At 42.0% G+C, this 24,781-nt stretch overlaps 1 protein-coding gene across 2 annotated transcripts in view; it reads right to left on the reverse strand.

Moving 5' to 3' along the window:
• The window catches only part of znf704 (zinc finger protein 704), a 58,968-nt gene that overhangs the window by 22,151 nt on the left and 12,036 nt on the right, over positions 1–24,781 (reverse strand). The gene's annotated exons all lie outside the window — the stretch shown is intronic.

Here is a 24,781-nt window from a genome sequence, read left to right on the forward strand (position 1 = left end):
AAGCTGCTAATTACGCTCCCGTTTTGTTTTTGTCCCGATAGACGCAATCGCCCAGACCCTACTGACAATATCAACGGTTAACAACTGAAACGCCACAGTACAAAACAAGAAATAAATATAAAACTGAACTAGACTGATGTGGGTCTTGCGCTGGAGCCGTAAAGCCTGAGTTATAAACATCACAAACTAACGGACTGTAACCACACCCAGCACACATACAGTATTTGTCTTCTCTAATTGGCGTGCAGAAAACATGGACTTGGAGACAGGCATCTTAATCCTTGTGCATGTATTCCTAAGAGGGAGACAATCCCCGTGATCAAAGAGATGTCAATAGCTCTATCACCGGCAGTAAACCTGTGCTACATGCTCACTATTAATGGGACTCACAGTGTGTGTGGTGTGTGTGTGTGTGTGTGTGTCGTCCCTGAGCAAGCAAAGCTTTGATGGTGCACGGATGCCAAATGATCAAAGTCAATTGTCTAACAATGATGAAATCTCCTGCTGCTGTGGAAGAACACGGCGTCAGCCGTCACCAGGTTTTTCACCGGCGCCGAGATCAAACAGGAGCTTTTACCGCATCTTAATTGGTTCACATACAGTACAGACAACAAACTGTTGAAATAAACACGTCACCTTTTACATTCTCAATAGCTGTCAAAACAGCTGGAATAAATGGGAGGGCGAAGGGTTGAACAAGTTTCGCAAGGTCGCCGAGGCGACTGCAGCAAAGATGACGCTCGCCGCCTCCTTCACCAGGGCAACAACAGCACACGACCGTCGACACAGGTGGCTCAGTCGAAATGCAACACCCTGTATTTATTTTTAGACGGTTGTAACGCACAGATGCATATTTGGAGCAAATATATACATCTGATCAAAAGTCTACAAATACAGTTAAAATGACACAGAGGAGACAAAGCTGATAAAAAAATGTTAAAATGCAAAAATAGTAATGATAAAAGAATTATCACGAACTGGAACATTTCATGCTCTGTGTTTGAACCTTTACTCTACATACAGAGCGTTGAGAGCAGCTGTTGCTGCTACTAAAAGAGGCACCACTTCCATCCAGCAGTAGCAATAATCAATCAGTCTGAAAATGAACATGATCCTTACTGGGGAGGCTTTGACTAGCTGTGTGTTTACAAGACAATAATCATTACTGTCTGTGGTCTCAGGAGAAATCAACTAAATGTTAATTAACAGTGGGTTTCACGCATGATCTCCACCACTCAGCTGTCTTTATGTTTCTGTGTAGTTCCACACAAAGCGAGGCGATTTTGTTGTTGATGGTATCAGATATTTCGTTAGGAGCAGTAAGTGCAGTTTGATGCTTGGCTTCAGTGTGGAGCGAGGACTGAGGGGCTGGGTAAGCACCAGTTAAAAACAGAGCCAGAGGGGATTTCCAGAGCTCATTCCAAAACAAAAACAGAGTATTTTTAGAACGTGTCATTTTTCCAAACAGACTTGATGTTAATGGTTCACAATATTGCTAAAAAATATTTGATTTAGTGCATCAGTAACATCGTAACAAAAAAATACTGGTAATTTATGCAAAGTATTTACCATAATATATAATCCATGTCAGAACTGACATCTAACACAAACACTGCTGGACCACGGATACAAGATTTAATAAAAATGCTTTCAAATAGAAGTTGTGACTCGTGAGACGACGCTGCAAGGCAACAACTTAGCAAGCTAATGACCGGGTAACTTAATATAGGAAACGCAAAGAAATAACGTAGGGTTTTAATCAGACACGTAACATTAAGAGGACATTTCTAAAATAAATAAATATACAACTAAAAAAATAATTGTCAGCCCGACATTTATAAAGATTTCTATATATGAGGTTGTGATCACCACTAGAGGGCGATTTTCTTGCGGCTTTGCGCACGATAAACGCGACTGAAATCAGCAGTAGTGAGTTGTACACTGACATATTAATGACGACTTAATTCCAATTAAAAAATGCCACTTAATTGAACCTTAGGTGGTCAGAAGTAAGCATTCTGATCATGATCAAATTTGTTAAGCTAGTGCACAAGAGCACTGTAACTCTGCAGTACAGTTCAAACTGTAGATGGGCTTTAAAGTTAGAAAAGAGTTTCCTTGTGAATAAATTATGTCTGCAAAATGAGCACTATTAAAAGTGTAATTACATGAGAGGCAAAACTGAACGAGACATGACAAGAGAAAAAGTACAGAGGAACATGAGAAGAGAAGTCGAAGAGAGCTTTAGCTAACAAAGAAAGAGGCTCAGCCTCCATTAGCTGATGTCTAATTTATTACCCTTTCTACCATTGGATATGATGTCATTACAGCCTCCACATAAATCACAAAAAGAAGCTACGCTCTCTACTGCCACTTTTACCCATCACCCCCCGCCCTATGAGGCCGTAAAAACCACTTCCTGGTCACCTTGGGACGCCATCATGTGACTATAGATATGATTTCCACGGCAACAGTGACAGACAATAATTACGCGGAGATTTGTCCGCCTTGAAATATGAAAGAGTAAATCTCAGGGAAACACATTAGGAGGACTAATAATTAAGACGTGATGTATGAGGCGGAGAGACAGAGGGAACGGGGACAGGGAATTTCCCAAATCGCATTTGTCATTAGTGTCTTATCAAACTTAGTTTCAATCCAAGTGCTTATTATGGCCATAATTAACACACACTGAGATGATGCATGTGTGTGTGTGTTGGATACAGATATGTTAAAGCACGTGGCACAGGAGACACGGTGGGATGGTTAATGGACGGCTAAGTGAATTCTGAGAAATGAGTTACATATGTTGACATGTTTGTGTCTTGCTGCATGTGCGAGAGTGTGTTTTAATATTCAACATCTTCCCGAATCGAATCCCTGAGGCTTCCAAAAAGGTACATTTACAAGCCGCATGGATTCAACTTCAGAAAACCAGGAAAAAAAAAAAAGTAAAGTGCTTGTTTACTAATGAAGATTACATGAAATAGATCTGGTGTAATTGTATCTTGCTGCTGGCAATAGAAAATGAGTTTTTCTTCAGGATATTGCTGTATGTTCACAGACTGCCATTGTTTACTCAGTGACTTTTAATTGATATATTGGTATGATGTGTGTTTAGAAAGCTGCAGCTTTTTCATTCAAATGTCCAGTGCACAACTTGGATTCTGAATTAATTTCACAGGCACATACAGCACCACACTTTATTTCAAAAGCATCCTAGGTATAACATTATTTTAATATAAATTTAAATGCTCTCGTGGTCACTTAAGGTACTGCTTTTTAATTAAAAATAGAAAGACAATGTAAAAAAAAAAAAAAGAAAATTAAGAAATGCATAATTATTTTTTTCATTATTCATTAATCTGTCTGTTATTATCTCGAAGAATAAATTAAATTATTTTCATCTGCAGAATGTCAGAAAAATACCAGATTAGTTGTTGTGTTAATACCGGTAATTAAAAACGATATCACACAAGACAAAGGGGGGCAGCTTCAGATTTGAAAGAATGAAACCGGAGAATATTTAGGAACCAGGCTTTTAAAATTATAATTATATTAAAATTATAATTTATCAGTACTGTCAACTGACCTAATGATGATTCAGGTGATTGTTTTATCTCTAGAGACAAGCCATTCAAGCAGCACAGACACACAGACACAGGTGTTTTCACTCGTTTTCCAGCTGTTTACACCACTGGTCAGGTTGAATGGAGATGAGCCAATGACACATGCAGAAAAACAATAAGACAGTCAGACAGTGTGCACACCTGTCCACAGGTAAAGTCTAGACTTAGACTTAGACTGACTTTAATGATCCACGAGGGAAATAGGATTAAAATAAAATAAAAATAATTAGTATCTAGTAAAATACACAGTGTAATCAGGAAAGATAAAGAAGTCAAAACACCTGCACATGTAAGGGGTGTTAATCAGTACCTAGTACACAATCTCTGGATTTGCAAACTTGGTAGTTCTGTCAGGTTCAACTGAGGAGGATGATTCATTAACTGTAACTGTAGTGTACCTGATGACTTTCATGAAATGCATTCTGGGATACGTCCATGGGGAAACAGAGCGATTCAGACACATACTTTGAATTGGAACATTGGAACTTCCTGTCCCTTTAAAGTGGAGCTACGTTTCTGGTGCAAATTCTGAAATATATATATACATATATATTAACCTCATCCTGTCCCTTTTTCATTTTCTGTCTTGTATTAATAGACAGAGAAATAAGCATAAGGTCTCGTGCGCCGTTATTAGGTGATCTATGGGTAGAGGTGGGCGTGGCCTAAATAGAACTGGTGCTAATATTTTTGCACATAAATGTCTATTTGCTGCTTCAGGTACCGAACACACAGAAGACAAAAAGCAGTTTGAGGCCATTCGAGAGCTGCTGCATCTCTTAGGGATGAAAAGTCAAGAAGATCACCGATTGACTGCTGAGAAAATCATGAACATGTGTTGTAAATTAAAGGAGTTAAACTTAGAAGCAGGGGTAAGACGGTATTAACCCTCTCTGGGAGCAGACACACAAGTAAAACAACAGCTCCCCCTTCAGGGGCTGTGGTGAGTTTTCGTGAGAGACGTGGCAGTTCGCCAACCTGCCGGACGAGAAAGAGTGTGTGTGTGTGTGTGTGTGTGTGTGTGTGTGTGTGTGTGTGTGAGTGTGTGGTAGTTGTTGTACTTCACTGACCAGATATGCCTGTTCCTTCTAGGCACCACACATAACTTCCACAAAACAAAAGGGCCTGCATGAAAACAAGTGAGCTGGGGTTATTGTGTGTGTGTGAGTCTGAAGTCAAGTCGCCATCATCATCGCGGGGGACAAGCAGTGTCCAGTTTCAAGCAAAACATTGGCAGGGACAGAGAGAGAGAGGGGGAGAAAATAACAGGGGTTCATGTTACTGTGGCCATCTTGGTTTGACAGGTAGATTGGAGCCAATGAAATGTGGGTCTGGTTTTTGTGTTTCATCACGTTTTTAAGTTCAGTTTGACATTCAGGACAAGAAAATGAGATGTCATTATTACCTAAAGTGGAAAAGTGTCGACGTCTTGGCAGGAACTAGTTTAAGTATTGTCGTATTAGTGAATTGTAACACTGCGCTTAATACTTATCACATTACAGTAAGTTCATTCACAGCTGAGAGCGACAAACTACAACTCAATGTTGTGCGGTGGTTAGGACATCGGACGGAGCAGCTTAAACTGAATTTAATTAAAAATGAGAAACGTAAAATTGAGCTTCCAGAAGTTAAGCTGCTTTTGCTTCTTATCCTGCGACGACATTTGATTTCCTTTCGAGATAACGAGCAGAAACGTCTGGTCAGAGTCAATAAACGGATCTCCGGGCGCATTCTCGACAAGTTCAGATGCATCCCAGCTGACGTGTCACATGAAGCAACTGTGCCACGCGACGTTTAAAATCTAAACTCCCTTTCCAAACTCCTTCAGAATATATGGGCCAAGGTCAGTCTCCACACACACACACACACACAGACACACAATCACAGCAGCTTTAGATTCCATGTCTTCCAAAAACTATCAATCATTTCTAATGGAGGCAGCTGAAGGTGTGGTGGGTTACAGGAATTCCCCCTGAAACACAGACCAGCGCTGCCAAGCACATCCCCGACTCCTACCCCGACTCCTACGCCCTCCTCTCTCCTCTTCTTCCCTTCACCCCTGCTGGACTCACTTTAGATTCTCTCAGCCTCTCTCTAGGCCTCACTAACGTTCCCTCCCACACTTTTGACTTCTGTTGCCACGGATCATTGTGCGAGGAAAAGAGTGAGCGCGTGTGTGCAGCTGTGTACGCCTGTATGTGTGTGTGTGTGTGTAAATATGTGTGTGTGTGTGTGTGTGTGTGTGTGTGTGTTTGGGCTGGCTTGTCACTTTGATGCTGTGCGGTGCAGGGAGGTCCGCTTGTTTATAACAGCCACTGGACTATGAAGCCTATTTCCTCCTCAATAAGCTCCAATAAATCAGAAATCCCCCTCCTCTTGTATGTCCTTATCGGATTTCTTTCCTTTCTCTCCTCGCCTACACGCGATATGAAAACCATAAAAGGAATCTGCATATGACACGGGGCTAACATGCATGAAGGGCGCAGCTTCTGACTGACAGATGCGTACGGAGGGATACACGGAGGAATTTTCTCGGACATGCTTGTGTGCATCATTCAGAGATGTCGCGGTAACGCCACTACGCTGGAAAACAAACAAAAGCAGCCCTCGTATAAAACATGTGTATCAGAGCACCTATTCAGTTTCATGAAGCCTGCTAACGTCATGTATGAGTAAAGCCTGCATCGTATACCTATGACACACTGGAGTGTATATGAGGTTTGGACACGTGCTGTCAACAGCTGCGGGACAGTGTTTTTGTCTCGCTGTAAAGTCGAACACATGGCACATAAGACAGATCCATTTGTTTTATGGCTGCAATAAGACAACGAACGGTTTTAACAGCCAAATGCTACATCGCGTCGTATTCCAACATAATATCTGTGGGGTTTGTTTATTATTCTATTAACTGATGGTGAAATGAGAGAAAATGAATCTTTCTCCTATTGTTATTAAACTGAAATTTTTAAGATGTTCAGTCTAAATGAGGTCATCTACACCGAATGATTATGAATATGATTTTAGGTTTGGAAAGGTTAGCTAGCAAAGAGCATTTCATGACATTTAAGAGACTGATTAATTAGGATTAATTAAGAAAATATGTGAAAAGAACTGTTAGTTACAGCCTTTGTTGTCTTAATTAAAATCATGATCATAGGTCTTCAACAGGGGGTCTGTGACCCCTAGGGAGTCCACGGAGGTACTGAAGGGGGTCGTAAAATCTTTGGTTGATGAGACATTTTTCATGTATATATATTTTTTAAAAGGGAACCTATTCAGTCCCCAGATGTATGTATGTTTAAGTTTACGGCAGTTGCACAGTCACCCTACTGTTACACAAAAAAATAATATTTGAACTTTATATTTGAATAGCTTAATACTGAATGCAAAATGTTAATAATGTATATTTATAAATAGCACTAGGCTGAGTTTAATACGGAAGACATATAGTAGGTAGGGGGTCCCTACTTAATCTCTCCATCAGTTTGGGGTCCTTGACCTGAAAAACATTAACCCCTGATCTAGATTATTATTATTATTATCTATTTAGATATTCTGTTAATAACTTAAAATATTCAAGCTTTATTCAAGTAGAAAACCAGACACCTGACGACATCGCCAGTGTGAAAAGCTGTGATGGATGTTGTTTTTACTCCTTTTGGATATTTTTAGATTAGACAGAATGACTATTGTTTAACGAATGAAACTCATAAAGTCTCTAAAAAAACACTGTCTGTACTTTTGATTGATAGCATTAATGTTTCTGATGCACGCATCTGTTCTCAAACACCCACACGCACACACAAACATATAATCAAAGGATTAAGTTATCTTCCCAGCCATAACAACATATGCACTGGCCTGGAAGCCAGAGTCTTGAAAAGGAGCCATGGGCACGGGCTTTCTCTACGCAGACTTTGTTTCAGCTCTTAGAGCGGCGGAGCCAAACCTCTCTCTGAGTCACAGCAACAACAGTTTTATAGTGAACTATCGTCCAGATCAGTCGTCTTCCAGCTTTGAAAAATAGGCCCCTCTTCTTAGAAATGTCAAGATACCCGCACTGAGAGTTGCTACAACACAACGGGGGGAAGAAAATGTGGTGTTACATTACAACGCCTAATGGCAGTCTAGAAATGAAAAGTGAAGTTAACCAGAAAACAAACATTACAACAGTCAAAGTGATCATGATGAAAAACTCGACTGATCTGTCAGACACAACTGGAAAAAGAAAACTTCTCTTTCGATCTCCCTTTACTTTTCTAATGAAGACCACACAAGGGAAAATCTGGTGATAAAATAATAAAACACCTGTTTAGTAATGACTACAAATGTCTGGCATCATCAAGATGTCTCGGTTGTTTGGTTTACATTGCTCTGAACCATAGATGGTATAAATACGGACAACGTCTCACCACTTGCTTTCATTCATCTTGTGACTTGAGCCTGATCAGTACGGAGCCACAACATTTAATTAATACTATGCTATGCTCTTCTTGGATTATATACTGTACTTGTTTTTAAATTTTTTATTCACGGCCTCACAGGACAAATTTATGGAATAGATGGCATGGAAACTTGCGGTCACTATTATGTCACATCTTGTTTTAAACTTAAACAAATCAGATCCAAATAAATTAAACTTGAATATGCATCAACATTATATTAACTACCTAAACTGACAGAAACCATGCATGAAAAGAAAATTATTTGACATCTATTACAGTTGTTTTAGCTTAGCTTGGTGCAAGTCCCACCCATTAACATGGAGGAGGCGGAGCTTATGAGCTATACTGCAGCCAGACACCAGGGGGAGCTCCAATTACTTTGGCTTCACTTTTGAGAAGCCCTCATGCCATCTATGCTTTGAACACAATTAAGCCTAAACTGATGATAAAAGGTCACAAAACACTAAGATGGAAACGTGGAAAGAAAAGCTTGATTAGAAATCAATGTTAGAACATATTAAAGTTTAATATTTAACAATGCAGCTTGAGAAGACTGCGTGACAACAAAAACTCCGTCTCACAAGGCATCTTTCTATGCTACACTGTGGCCGATCCAAGGATGTGTGGACCAATAAACGTGCCATAGACGTGTTTCAAGTACGACAGCAGTCATGCCACAGAGCTACAAAAACAACAAGCACAGCCCACCAACTTGATAACTACGTAACACAGTTGCTTTTATTAAACAGTTTCCAAAGGTGAATTCCCAGATGGTCCTGATTATGGTAATAAACTATAAACCACAAATAAACCTCACGATTAAAGCGTCATAAAACATTTAAAGATGGCAAAACCTCAACAACAGTACGATCCCCCCATATAGCTTCACTTTACAATAAGAGGAAACAGTTTTTCATTGTTTATCTATAGGGGCAAACATTTATTGGAGCAATATATTTTTCACAGGACACAAAACTTCCAAACTTTTTCTCTCTCCATCTCTTTTTAATAAAAAAATAGGTGAATGTTAAAGGGTTAACATGAATAAAACTACAAACACTCACCGTTGGAATGAGGTGACTTGTCTCATATCTTTAAATTAAAACGAGACAGTAGAGCCAGATTCCTGCGCCCGTATTCACTTTTCATTAGTGCAGTGAGAGCGATGAAGACATCATTATGACTGACTACTGACTTTCAAAGCTTTCGACATCAAAGTCTTCAAGAAATGACTTTGTGCTACACAGACTATTCTGCAGACGTATATGAAAGACAAGGCACTGGAAGATTTTCTTAAACTCTCAAGAAGACGAGCAAAGTGGTGTTTTTTTTTCTTTCTTTCTTGAGAGGTAATGTAAAATAATAATATGTTAGAGCCATTCTACCTGCGCACAACTACAGTCTGTGTAAGCAATGACAATCCATCACATAATCCACTGTTCACTGCACAGACGGCGGCTTATTGAATGCACATGCCTGGTCACGTATAGATGAGAGCAGATAATGAAGTGATTAAGACCAAACAATATTATTGTGGAGAGCCGCGCCGTGTCTAATCATTGGCTAGGAGCTAATTAGCTGATTACACATCAGCGTGTTTCAGTCGTCTGCCTCTCTGTCTATCTTCCTCCCAACTGTCACACAAACAACCACTGCGTTTCCATTACACCTAGAAATGCGCAAAAGCCAAATATCGCAATAAAAAACTGTTAATCTCTCAAATATCTCTCAAATATGTTCTCATGGGGAGGTTTTTCAGACACCATCGATTTAATAGTTTATCGTAAATGTGCAATGGAAACACTTTTTCCGCAACTCTACGCCACCAGCATCTCTGGATTGTAAGTCGATTTCCTCAAAGCGAAGTCTCATGTGACGATAATTTAAGAGAGGATATTGAGAGACTAGACTTGTACAAGAGTCACAGCTCATTCGCAAAACACGTACAATTGTACTTTATCAAAAATTCACAGAAATATTTTTTATTTTGCGAAAAAGTGCAATGGAAAGACAGCTACCGTCGCACAAAATCACACACGCTTACAGAGCTATTTACAGACACTTGTGTATACAGATGGAAACAGACACACAGTGTTTGTAAGTTCCTCTTTTTAAAGTGACGCAGCCAGACGGACGTTTGTTCTAGTTAAGGCCTCCTGGTAAAAGGAAAAACAGGGCGTGGTGTGCCTTAGCTGGGCGGCGAGCCAAAGACCCTCAGTGTGTCTGTGCGTTGTGTGAGATACTTCCTTGTTTGCTCGGAGACTGACAGTCACAGCTGTACAGTCCAACTATTTGCAGATGAACAGAGCCAGTTTTTATCTGCGCATCTCTGCTTCGCCTCTAACGAGAGCAGACGAGGTGTGTTGCATTCTGCAAATGGATAAATCCGTTGACGTTGACCTGTGACACACACACACAGCCTCTCGACGCGCAGCTTTCGCAGCCACACGAGGTGTTTTTCTCTTTTTCATTCTCCAGCAGACATTCAGTCAACAAAAACAGCCGCCCTCCTCAGTGCTGCTCTTTAGCCTAGTTTACTTGAATCAAATAAGCCTTTACTCATCACAGAGACACACACTGAGACACAAACAATACACACCCCTGCACAAACCAAACTGGAAATTAGATCACACATGTAAACAGAGGCACAGGCACATGGGAGAAATAATTATTACCACTTAGATATAGCAGTCAGCTCGGCAAATACACAGATAAATGGGTTTGAAAATGGCCTCGGGCTCCTTTTTTTTTTTTTTTTTTTCATTTTGACAGCCTAAAACCTCATAATAGTCTTTAAGCTGCACTGACACACTCACCAAGTCAGAGGGGTTTAGAAGCAACTGATTAAAATGTTTGAACGGCGCTACAGTGCCACTTATGGCAGATTTAAAAACTACATAAGACGTTTCTGTTAGACAAATTTTTTTTGCACGACTGCCACGAATGCTAAGCAGTCTTTATATTTTAGGCAAGTGTGTGACCCTCAGTAAAATATATATGTGTATATATATATATATATATATACACTGTGACACCAACCAAATGAGAGGAAGGTATTTATATATTCATTTACTTGTTGTAGCTACACTGGGGTTGAGTACTGTTTAGATTTCAGTTATTTTTGAGCATATTATATAATAATATCACAGTGACAGGTGATTTTTTTTTTGCACTTACTTTTTTTTTTTTTTTTACTACAGCTGCTATTATTTTTAACAAGTTCATACCACACCCTAACAGCATGTATATGTATATGTTGCAAACTGTGCGATATAGTCTAGTCACACAATGTGTGAGGAATGCCAACATGCTGCTGCAGACACAGTTTAGTTTCTACTTACTTTAGTAATCTGACAACCCCTTATATAAACAAAATGGTTACTGAGAGACTATGTATTGTGTTTGCTGGCACAGAAGAGAAATAAAAATGTCTATGTACATTCAGTGTGACTACAGCATCCTCCCAGAGTCTCCACAGCAGAGTCGTGTGAAAGGCATCTTACCATGGATACGTGTGACCAGCTGAAACACTGAGTTTAGTGTGAGCATGGTCAGAGGTGTAGATGGACGGCCAGGTCCTGCTAGATACAGCGTATGTGTTTGCAATGCACTGTTTACTCAGCCACGTTCACATATGCTTTGAGAGCCGGATCTGAACCAGAGGAGCTGTACGCGAGGACAGACTGGACAATAACCAGACTGAAAGTATCACAGGTGACGTCTATATGTCTCTTTTGGGCCGCAGGGGGGGCTGGACGGGTTGGAAGTCTATCGCAGCGCCAACCTTTATTATTCAAATCCATTCAAATAACACATCAACATAAACAAAACTAAATGATATGCAATAAATGTTGGTTCATAAAGTATGCAAACACACAATCTTGGCTTGGTTAGGAAAACTGCTGCAACTTGGTTAAAAGAAACAAGTGTCAAGTGTAAAATGGTCTTTTGGGTTTTTTCAAGAATTGCTGCATGTTTCATCAGAGAAATGGATGCAAACTCCTGAGAATCACAGCTAATGGTAATACATTACACACGCAAACTGTTGATAAGCAGCAGTGTGTGTCTGTTGAAGAAATCGACTCAACGCTTGACAAATTAACTAAGCTCCGTAAAAACCGTCAATATTTCTTATCACTTTCTACTTCCCCTTTCACTTTTGCAATAAAAGTTAAAGGCATGCGGAGCTATTTTGTTTACGGCCGCCTGTTAAACTACTGTGTGTGAAAGGATCACCTTTGAACTCGGATGTAAACATGTCACGGCCGAGGCGAGACGGGCTCATTAATGGTTCCGATGCGGGACTGTTTATTTTTAGGTAGCATGTGTGTGTGTGTGTGTGTTTACTGAGGTAAAGCGCTGCAGGATAGAGAGCACAGTGAGTGAATGTGTCAGGCTGATGTATATAAGATCTGATTCCTTCTCGTTCACATCCACAAAGACAGTTAACCCCCTTGAGCAACAGAGATAAGGGGGAAATGATCATCGGCTCTCTCCTGCACTTTACCTTTTAATGCGCCGTTTGATTGACACACGTGCGCGCTTCAGGAGTGCGACCTAGATTTGCACTCCAGGTCGGACTGCCAACGCATATTGTTGCCTTTGGGGCGAGGGCTAACGCGTCAACACACATTTGGTGTTTACGGCCTAGATTGATGATATAGGATGGGAGGTCCCCACTTACGTACCAGCCTCTGGGTGTGACATACATATACACACACACAACACATATATATATATATATATATATACACACACAGACACACACAGACTGCCTTATCAACTACTGCAGCAGCAGGTGAGGAGCCTCGTAAACAAAGGGCTGCAGCACGCGCGCGATCTTATAATGCAATTACATATTGATTCACTCACCAATCCTAAACTGTGAGATTTAATATGAACGATACACATTCATATGCATGATTTTTAGTTGTCACTCTGCTTTCAGATTTCGTGTCATGATGTACTGAGCTACTCCCCGGTGCTATCGCTGCATCTCAGTATGTTTTCCTCGTAATTTAATCTGCTATTCGAATCAAATAAGAACCTTGAGAAACAAGTTGCTGTCAAACAACAAACGCAGACGGATGCACAGCTAGAAAAAAAGAGAAACGACGTGACGGCATGAGCAACAAAATAAAGGTATTGTTCCATACATAGATTCTCATATTCCTAATGATACAAAGATAGCGATGGGTGTAATAGGTGTAATAATGGAGACGCATTTAAAATGCAAAGGATGATGATGGGGGGAATAGGAGAGAGCGGTAGGAGCAGGGATATCCCGCCTTGACGCACACACACACACACACACACACGCGCACAGAGTGATGGGCTTTCCCAGAATTGATGTTGCTGTACGTCCTAATGAGCAGAGGGAATACACACAATCTCTCTGCTCCAAGCTACTCATTTGGTGTTGAGCGTGCATGTGACACCGCGTGGACGGGAGTTAATGCATCACGTTCTGTGAAACGCTCACCAGTACGCGCATGCATAAATGCATCCCGGCTATGTGAACGTATATGGATGTGTGTGAGAGTCAGAGAGCGTCCACTGATGTGAACAAAGGCTGCGGCGGCTGTGAGAGCCATGGCGACCTTTAAAGCGGCCGGCTGGTAAATATTCTCTGCCCCCCATTCGCTCTTCATCCCTCACTCCTTTCTTCCTCTGTTTCTCCCTCAACACCCCCCCCTCTTCTCACCTGTCTTCCCCTATCTCCCCTCTACTGCATTATTCCTCTCTCATCATGAATCAACACCGTGCATCCATACGATGCCGCCTCGGAGTAAACAAAGGGACTCTGCGAGAAGATTGAAGTATCTGAGCTCTGTGAAATGGAGTAAATAACGAGCAGAGATGTAGCCGGGAAAGCAAACATCAGATGTCTTTGTTTCTCAGTTATGCCCCTTCTTTCAGGCTGTGGTATAACATGATTTATTTTTGTTAACATCACAGCCTGACTCTGACAACTGAGCTATAAAAAAAAGGAGCTCCAACTTCAAATCGAAACGGAGTGGTTTTAAATGTCGCACAATAGACATCTGTTGTGTCCTAACTCATCTGTGACACATGGAAATTTGCACAACTGTTATAAATACAGCATTACAAAGAAGACATGCGGCCTCTCAGATTTAAATTGCGACTTTGAGTGTTTTAAGCACAAATCAAATTAAATTTTGAACCTCAAAACACATTTTAGTCATTACCAAAGCATGTTTTTTTTTTTGGGAGATTAACCACCAGATTAACTATTAGACAAAACACTGTCCACACAGGCTGTTAGGGGCGGGAAAAAAATATCAATATGGTAACATAGTGCAATACTTTTTCTTCCGATACAATATTGATTCTGAATGTCTTATTATTGACTATAAAATTAAAATAAAAAGTCATGTTTTTGGGTCGATCCTAAACAACTTCCACACCTCCACCACCACGTTTTCTGTACAAATGCAATAAATTGGAAATGGATCATTTGGATTACTATTGTTTTTTGACTCAATATGTCCAATGAATTATCACTGTCATCTGATATTGTCATGTATACAGCACGTACTTTAAGGTGCATTTAAAATTTCTCAGGGAACTAAGTAGAATATTGCAATAATCGCGTATCGTGGTTTAAGTATCGCGATAAGTATCGTATCGTGAAGTCCTTGCTAACACCCACCCCTACAGGCTGTGCAGTGGGAACAGATTAGCGGAGCACCGGCAGCTTCAGGTCACCCACATTATGCGTCGCTCAGACGCTAATACACAACCCACTGTAGCTGCAACTTAGTTATAAAGCATCTTAATTAGCTGAAGACTGGTAGTTGGTAGTCTTATAAAAAAAACAAATCTAACCTAGGAGCTTGTTAAATTAAAGGAAAATCTAAGCTGCCCTCCAGGATTGAGCGAATCCACGTCTCCCGCCACCCTTCACCTCATCAGCGCGTCTGTGTTTGTGTGTCTGTTACAGTGTTTAGTGACAAGTGCAGCAGTGATAATGGGGACAGCGTGAGTTCGCTGCTAGTGCTGTTTTCCCTACGCCTGCCCTCTGGACACACAAAACCTGCCAATAAGTGCCATAGACCACAGATATAAACCCACACACACACACACACACACACACAAGCACGCTTTTATCACTGCTGAGCTTGATTATAAGCACCTTGGCTGTAACCACAGAAGATGCAGACAGACGCACGCCCACACTTCCCTACACACCTCCAGCCCCTCAGCTCCCAGGAGAGCGATACACACACTGGAGGAAGGGGCCTCTTTCCCAATTACACTTTGAAGGAGGGGGTAGCTGTGTGTGTGTCCGTGTGCATGTGTCTGAGTGTGTGTGTGTGTGTGTGTGTTTGCTGAAGGTGCTCATAAAACCTCTGGAGATTGAGCTGATGGAGGGCATTATAAAAGGCCTATCAGCCGGTCCAATCGCTTCACACAGCCCGCAGGCAGGACAAAGGATCTGCCCGCCACTTCAACATTTACCTAAAGGCCTTTTACTTACACCCCTCCCCCTGTATTCAGTTGTCATCCTTGCTCTTTTCCGCCACTTTACCAATTTATTTACTAATTGTGAGATATTTAACTTCTCACCTACTGTACAACTCCAGCTGTTTACAGAAGAAAGGCAGCTAGTGTGTGTTGCGCACAGAAAAATAAATCGGCTGCGAGACAATCAATACGTGTCACAGGTGCGTGTGGATGACCTTTCGGTTGAATAACTCTTTGAAAATGAAAACTGTGTTTGAGAGGAAAAAAAACTAAGAAAGGGGAAGAAAGAGTGCATTTTTTTTGACGGGGGGGAGGTGTCCATCAGGCGAGGATCATCTCTGATTAATTTACTGCCGTGCGGTGGGAGGATGTGACACCGACCGTGAAGAGACAGCCGTGACAAAAATAAAAATAAAAAATGAAAGCACAGCGAGAGGGGGAGCTAGAGAGCCCGCCCTTTTCCTTGTTCCTTCTCAACCATGTCAACAAGTCGGCACAAAGACTTCTCTGCTGCGTTATCCCGTATAGATCCACAGTAAATGCATCCAAACAGCACTGCACACGTTTAAGAGGTTGAGGTACAAACTATTTATTTACACTTTCTCAACAAACAATACTTTGATTCAACAGCCTTCAATGAAAACTGGAGTTTAACAAACACAAAAGCTAAAATAATTGCAACATTTTTTTAGAGGTCAGTTCCTGCATGAACGATATAGACTTGAACTGTCTTCGCTTTTATTGCCGTTCAACTCTAGCACCTTTTTAAGGACGTAACAGCTCCTGCCAGGCTACACGCAGCCTTGAGGAGCTGTTGCTGAGTTTAGCGTTTCACTCAAACTGTTAACTCTAGGGCGGTGACACCAAACTGCAGTTTGTGAAAGTGTCTGCAGAGGAAATCACCCCTTTGTCTGAAAGAAAAAGCTGCACAATTGCACTTTGCAGAAATGGTGCTGTAAAGGTAAAGGATGGTCACAACAACTATTGATTTTATTTACGTTTACTGCACTTTGTGTGTCGGTATAGGTATTATTATTTTTAAAGCATGCTTTAAAAATAATGTGCCACAAAAAGAGACAGCGGGTAGCACAAGAGTGGGAGTCACGACTACAAACGAACGCTTCACACTGCAGTCGCATTGATTATTCCTAATTATGTGGAACATCATCACTCTTTAAAGCGCAGCCTGCGTTTACGGCGCGTGTGATTTCAACCTACGGGAGGATTTGAAAAATGCGCCCGCCGGATAAAGAGTTCGACGTAACGGCAACACCAACGGGCGAAATTAAAAACACTTAGGCCACGTAAACGTCTCGGGTCTTGAGTTGCACTCCCACCACCTGTGCGCGCGTCAGTATGCCGCTCACGTCTTCGGCGCTGGCGCCAGGAGCAGCCGCGAGCGAGGCAGCAAATTGACGGACAGTTTCAGGCAGCGAACGTGCCAATTGTCAGTGAACATTTGGGTCAGCGCTGCAACTGTCGGCTTTTGCAAAATGTAAAAAAAATTGTCTGTACATGTCGGGAAATGCAGCTGAACGGACGATGCCTTTCTATGTGGAACGCCAGGTTTAAGTGGGTGAATGTGCACCAATTATTAACCGCTGACCCTTCTTGTTGGGGGTAAACTGCAAATGACTGGCCTATTAGCATGCTAAATTAATATGGGTACAAAATCTGTTTACATGTCCTGTACACTCCATGCTAATTACAGTGTATGTTCCATATAACTAACAGAGCCAACAACGACAGTGGAAAAATCAGCGCAATGTACAGGAAGACGTCAAATTTTTAAAACGCTTTAGTGCCAGAATTTGACACATTTCTTTGTCGGAAAAGTCACACAAACATCTTGTATCTGCCTCGCTGATTTCCGACGCTAGTTCAAGTTGGCCACGCTGCTTCGCTACAGCGCCAGCGCACGGCTCGGCAGCGGGCTAACATCTCTCTCTGTCAGTCAGAGGAAAAACACGGTCACACAGACACACACACATGCAGAAGGCAGGCAGGCAGGCAGGCAGGCAGGCAGCGGAGAGAGAAGACAAAGGAAGAGAGGGAGGGCTCGAGTGTGGGAGGGAGAGACACAGATCACGGGGGAGCGAAGGGGGAAATGAGCGGGAAAGCAGAGATGGAGAAAGCGAGATAGAATACAGCAAGTCGGAGGAGGTGAAAGCAGGAGGGAGAGGGAAAAACAAAGGGATGGAAAGCAACGGTGGAGAGCTCCCACAGACATCTGGGGCAATGGGGGGTGGGTGAAAGAGAGATGGAGGGAGTTAAAAAAAAAAAGGGATGGAAATGACTGGACGGAGAGAGGGAAGGGTATACTGTAAGTGGGAGACAAAAGAGTGGATAAAGGATTGCTCTTTGTTTAATGAAGATCTGTGACACCGTATCTCCCACAAGGCGAGAAGCAAGCTCAGTCCAGAAAAACATTCACCTCTCATCTAATATTTAACACCGGCAGTAAAATCTGTCTCATTCCCAGCAGAGTCAGATTAGCAAAGGCTGATATGCAACAAGTAAGAGGAGGATTTAAAAACAAAATATTAAGTAAAAAGTAGATGGAAGTTGTTTAAATTCAGTAAATTGTGTGTATTTTATTCACTTTTTATCCAACCCTCCAACAAAGACGTACCGTGAGAAGCTGGAGGAAGCGCTCGTGTTTACATAGATGTCAACGGAGGGTCATGAATTATGCATGCCATATGCAGGAGTATGCCTATGTAACATGGTTTGCGAGCGTGTTTGCCAACCTAAACTCCAGAAAATGCTTTTGTGTGCCTGTCTAATGGGGGTGTTATGTTTCCCTCCGTCAAGACCGCGAGCCTCAAACGGCTCCAAGAGGGGAAAATAAGAAAAGGACGAGAAGAGAGAAGGGGGGGGGGGGGAGAGAAGCCCCTGGTAAACACATTCATTTTCAGCTCGTAGTGAGGTTACGCTGCCAAAGCTACCGTGATCTACACACAAATACACGCTCAGAGCGCACGTGCAAAAACACACGCAAAGTTTGGCAGAACATCCGAGTCCCGCCCGGCCCAAACCAAGAAAATGATTGCACACACACACACACACACACACGCACACTCACACACACACAGATATGGGAGTGAAGTTCAGCATGTGGAACCCAAATCAAAACAATAACAACCTCATCTGCAGATGCTGGGAGCTCACGTGACCGAAGCCTCTGGCTCACATTGTTTACAGGGAGGGACTGGGGAGAAAGAGGAGGGGAAGGGCGGGAGGTGATGAATCTATAGTTTGGGGAGCGCTGTTGATATTAAGAGCTGTTTAACGGTGGGGGTCGTGCGTGTGTGTGTGTGTGTCTTGAGGAAAACACGAGATGGCCTGAACAAGCTCTCCAAATGGGGGTTGAGGGGGCAACTGTACCAGCTGTCTGTTGAATTCCACCCACACACACACACACACACACACACACACACACACACACACACACACACACACACACACACACACACGAAGACATCCACCTCGAAGCTAAAAGTGCCACTGCTGTCGGTTCTAACTCTTACAAGCTGCTCAATGCGGCGACACGGGACAACCTGAAGCTGAGCGCAACGGTTAAAAACTACAAACCTTCAGGGTGTTGTGTGCGTGTGTGTTTATGTGCGTGGTGCATACAGTAACCGCGCCGCTGACTGCCAGCTTGCAGGTGAAGCCAGTGGAGCTAATGACAAATGTCTTTGAAGAACAAAGGACGGGCCAGGAGAAAAAAGGAGAGAGACAAAGGGAAAGTGAGTTTGTGTAAAAGAGAGGCAGGAAGAATATTACGCAGGAGCCCCCACGGAGGAGAGACACAACAGTCGAGGCTTTATCTTATTTGAAGGTCGGGCGCTTGTGTGGCGAGGGCCAATTATGATTTGGAGCGTTTACGGTGCAGCTGGGGTCCGCCGTTTAAAAGTTTTAGCACCGCAAAAGGAGGTTTTAAATGTCAGAATGATTTCTGAAGGGACAGGCGCAAGGACGTCGGGACAATAACGACAGAGAATAAACACGGAGTTGAGAAGAGCGTGAAGGAGGCCGAAGAGAAATACAACTTCTAGCTTTGTGGTCTCCTTACGCAGCTCTAATTGAGGAAAATAGCAGCCTGTCTGTTTGTTTGTGTTTTGTTTTTTCAGTTTGTTAGACTCTGCTGCGTATATCCGGCCAAGTCAGTGAAGTAGAATCCCAGCACATGATGGATTATGTTTTAACATTTATTTTGGAAGTGTCTGGCCTCTTATTTACAGTTCTGGTCTGCTGCCTGCTCACAGCTTCAGATCTCAGCCGAGACTCCAAAGACCGCCGAGTCCATTTATTGGATTATGAAGTAAAAGGATATTCCACTGTTGTCCTATTGGAGAACAATTTATGTAGATCGGCCCCAGCAGATGGTTCTTAGATGTCGGACTAGCAAATGGCTAACTTTTAATTAACTTTATCGCTCCCTCCTCACAACATAAGGTCTTTTTGTTGAGGGGGACATCTGTGGGATAGTTTCGACTAAGTGTCTGGCGCGTTTGACTGCGCGGTGGATTCAACAGCGCTGGATAAAATTCAAAGGATGGCAACAGTGCTGCATATCAGATGTCCTCGTAGCATAAATGTTATTTCCATCATTAAACGCACATTTACTGGGGGGAAAACCAGCAACTTGTGCAAATGTGAGCTGAAAGGTCCTCTGATATAACACCACTTTAGCTTCGTGCGGCTGCAGCTTCTATGAAAAATTATCTTTTCACTCTCTTTGAGGTGGAATTACACGCAACAGCACTAAACACATTACAGCCTCTCCCACGGTGTAAATATCTTGTATACATCTGTTACTCCAGAAGGTGCGTTCATTCCACATCTGGGAATTAACGCTCATGCAGATATCAGGGTTTTCTTTCACTACACGAAGGCACTGTTGAATCTACAGATCTACAGATATGTTACACCGCTTTCCTCTTAAGTGGTTGTGGCTTTAAACATGTACAGGAATCTGCATTGAGAGCAAATCACTTTAGAGTCCGACAACAATCATCCATTACAGTTTCAACATGTGTCGTTTTGACACTGAAGGGTACGTTTGGGGATTGAAGGTCAGTTTTCTATCGGGATGATGGTGCGTCCCGTCGCTCCAAAGAGCCAATTAGAGGGTCGTTTGTGTCCTTTTGTGGTCAATAACTCAACTGTCATTAGACTAAAACGAACGCTATCGACAGAGGCGCGGCTTGTTGTGTTCAAAACACAGCTCGAAGGGACGGGGATCCACCGGCTGCACAAGCCAACGTTTTCAAGACAACAAAGACACCTGCGTTCTGACCTGATATGACTCAGAGCGGCGCCAGACTCTCAGCGTGCGAGACAGAGGGAGATGTATCAGCGCTGATACATAAATCCTATGGATCGACTACATGCGAAACACATGTGAGTAAATATCTCTGCAATGACAAACAAGTCATAAATGAACACAAGCGCTCTGGTAAAAACAGACGCACTAAACATACTATGCTGCTTGGCGGTCGCTGTCCTTCGCAGGATTTTTCCACGTTTCATTCCAAGTTGACATACTCTCTCAAAATAATCGACGAGCAGTTTGCTCTGATAAAAAGTTGCTGAAAAACAACTTTTTTTTTTAATCCCAGTCAAGTGTCTCACTTGATAAAATATGTGGTGAGCAGCTCACGGGAGAACTAGTCGGCTCTGTTGCTCGATGGGTCTGTCTTTGAATTTAAGTTGCGCTCATCTCCTTGGATTAGGACAAAGAATGACTTCATAGGTAAACGGCTGCGAACAAAGACAGAAAGCCGCTGCGACGCCCGGACGCTGAAGGACGTCGGGGCCGGTTGGATGCGAGCGTGTGAGTGAACGCGCGTCGAAGAGCACAATCAAAGGGACGTGTCAAACTAGGGCACCTCCACTCTACCTTCACCGCCCGCTCCGCCGCGCCGCGCGCTCTCTGCTAAACTGCGATAAAACTGACGCGCGACACTCAAATTAAAAAGGGGCTACAATTATGACACCCTCATGCCGTGCTCTTAATTAGTACGTCTCCATTTTAATTAATAAAGCCTGTCAGCCTGACAGATATCAATAATTTAAAGCAGACAGGTCAATGGAGCTTCAAAATTGATGGCCATAATTAGAAATAGCGTGGGGAGGGGGTTCTCCTGCAAGGTTAGGTTTGTTTTTTAATGGGTTGGACTTGAGAAGCATATCGGCTCCCCGTCGTGTCACAACGTCTTTGCCCCAAACCAAAAATTTGGGTCAGCACGATATTATTAACACTAAATTATGGTAGGTGGCTTGCGAGCCTTTTTTAATAACCATTTAATATTCAAGATTTATGTTTTAAGCCTTAGAGAATTTACTCTACCAGAAAAAAAAGGGAGAAAATTTAGGAGAATTCCCCAAGAATAAAATACCCTCATTTTTGGCTGTAAGGTACTATTTTAAAAAATTAAGCCAATAGAGCAAACTGCAAGTACAAACTATAAGTAAAAAATGTTATACAGTTAAATTAGATTTGTTATCCTCAGCTTGTTTGAATCTAATAATCTGATTGTGCTGCAGTTAGAAGGCCCCATTATAGGACGTGTTGCACACAGCTGTAATAAATAAAGAAGAAGTACAGATTTTGATCATGGCTGGGAACTGAAAACGTAACAAAACCCTGAAGAAGGGGGAGAACACAATAATTTGCACCAATGGCCATTACAAGAAAAACACTTCTTTTTTAAAATGAGCAAGTAATTGAAAATATTCTTTTATGTCAAGTTGTATTGAGGTTGTCCAGATACACAGAGAAAAAAATGTAACGTGATGAATGGCAGAGTTATGCGCTGGCTTTCAGAACTTATCCTTAAAAGATGTTTCAATCCAACTTTAGCAAATAAAGCCTATTTTGGAAAAAAAAAACTTCTTTCTGAAACTGAGAAAGTTTTTTTTTTCCAGTCCTGAAATTCAGTCAACCTTTTCTTGCTGCCATGTGAAGGTTATGGTAACTAATTATAAATATATGCTGCTGCCACATGATTTGTTTCTCATTTGTTTCTCAACTTGAATGACGCTAATTTGTCCATTTCAGGTAACATTGTCACTTTGAAAGACGTAGCTTCACCTCATTAGTGTTTCTCTGCGGACACAACGCCCGACACTGGAAACAGCTGTCAATTAGTGCCACCTTGGATATACAGTAGATGACCATAATGCACATTCGTCAATAGAATCAATTGGAGGTTTTCTTTTCCTGCAGCACTCTGTGGCATCAGTCCATTAAAGCCGGGGACTATAGATTATTTGGAAGCAGCGGAGGACCCAACAAAGCCAACAGTAACACAAACGAATTCGGCTTCAAGGCCCCGCACTGTGTGGGCATGGAACGACTGAGTACAAAAGTGCCCTATAGATAAAAGAGCAGCAGCGTAGGACGAATTAGCATAACCCTGACATTTTGTGTGCGGACGTAGATCGATTCATCTGTTGATTCCTGACATCAGTGTTGCCACGTCAACACATTTAGTCACGGTCGCCTGACGGCAATAACGAGCCCTCAAACTCCCCAGAAGCCACGTTATGTTTATTTACGACATCAATAACTGCAAATAGATTTTTGCTGATGGCTTCAAAATGAATGTTTCACGTTAATGAGTCAATTCCACTACGAGTCACCGGCAGGGTAAATCCAGAGTGTCAGACGCGTTATTTAGACAAACAGCACACACTGGGGAAGTTATTACAAGTGCACGAACGTAACTAAAAAAAAAAAAAAAAAATGGTAGAGATGTTTTGAGATTCTTTCTATTCTCATAACTAATGTTGGAATTAGCATGTCAGATGCGCACCAGTGAACTTTACGAGGAGCTCTGAAGTCTCTTGCTTTTTCAGTGAACATAAATCCTGGATTGAGATCACAATAATTACGCACATATTGCCAGCACGTACTTTCCAGGGTCCAGTGCTTTGGCAAAAGATCACAGTGAATTTAGGTCCGACCACCCACTAATCCATGGTTAACCATTTCCCTCACTCACACTTAATTAAAAAAAAAAGAAAAAAAAAAGCAATTTGCATATAAATGTAAACTCACATTTCCACTCCTGCTGCATCACAGGTGGTTGTTTTCTTGAGTCAGTCGAACCAACCAGTAGACCACCTCCATGTGGCGCACATATTAACCAGGAGTGGGGGCTTTGCCTTAGATTTTACTCTACGTGTAATAAATCTAAAGCTGAGAGAACAGCAGGGTGAGGTGGATCCATGGATACTCACGTGTATCTGACATCAGACATTAACAATCAACTCAGATGGCTTTAAATCTTGTTAAACAGACCAAGCCAATTTAAACTCCTATCACCATTCTCACCGAGACAAAGTGACCCACGAAGCATTGCTACGATATAATCCATGCAGGCCACTGTTTAATGAGACTCCCTCAAACAAATCCTTCATGCTTGAAAGTCGCTAAGTGCACGAGGTGCTTTTTGTCTCAGCTGGTTCTCACATCCCCTCATTTATTCTTATTCCACAACAGAGAAGAAGATCTAATTTTGTCTCATTGTGCAGAGTTTTACATATTGCACCGAGACGCCAGAGATGAAAAGTGTGAAGTTAAAGAAGGAGTCTGATATTGCAGCGACGCACGTGGCAGTTACTGTGCAACCCTGACACGAATGAGATCATATCACCCTAATTTTAGCATGTTTACACTGGTTAGCCGAGACGCCCAGAATTGATTTTGAGATTTTGCTAATCCTTTTAAAAACATGAGCTCACCTGATGCAAAGATATGATCGGAGACCTTTTAACCCCAAATCTAAGACTTTGCGGTGGTCCCTTCTTGCATCGTGTTCTCCTACACAACACTCACACCGGTTCTTTTCTGCTTTCACGGTGCATCCATGTGCTATTTTTTTCCACTCATTTGCCGTTTTGTTTTTAAAGTAAGAATGTACTAAAATCCATCTCCTTCAGACACACCGCTAGCTAAAGTGGTCACTGCAATAAATCATTTAACATTTCGACACGACTATGGCCCAAAGACAGGAACGCTCAATTACACATGTTGGGCAATGGTCATTTTACACATACAAGCCAATTTCTTTTATTTTTAGCCGTGTGTAGTTCTGCCAATCAGATTACTGGAATATTTAACTTGGCACATTTAGTTTTGTGAAGTAAAATCTTGTAAGAGGGGGAAAAAAAATTGCATTTAATCAGATAATAGTACGGCGAGAT

Source organism: Mugil cephalus, chromosome 14 (assembly GCF_022458985.1).
Source record: "Mugil cephalus isolate CIBA_MC_2020 chromosome 14, CIBA_Mcephalus_1.1, whole genome shotgun sequence".
NCBI classification, from domain to species: Eukaryota; Metazoa; Chordata; class Actinopteri; order Mugiliformes; family Mugilidae; genus Mugil; species Mugil cephalus.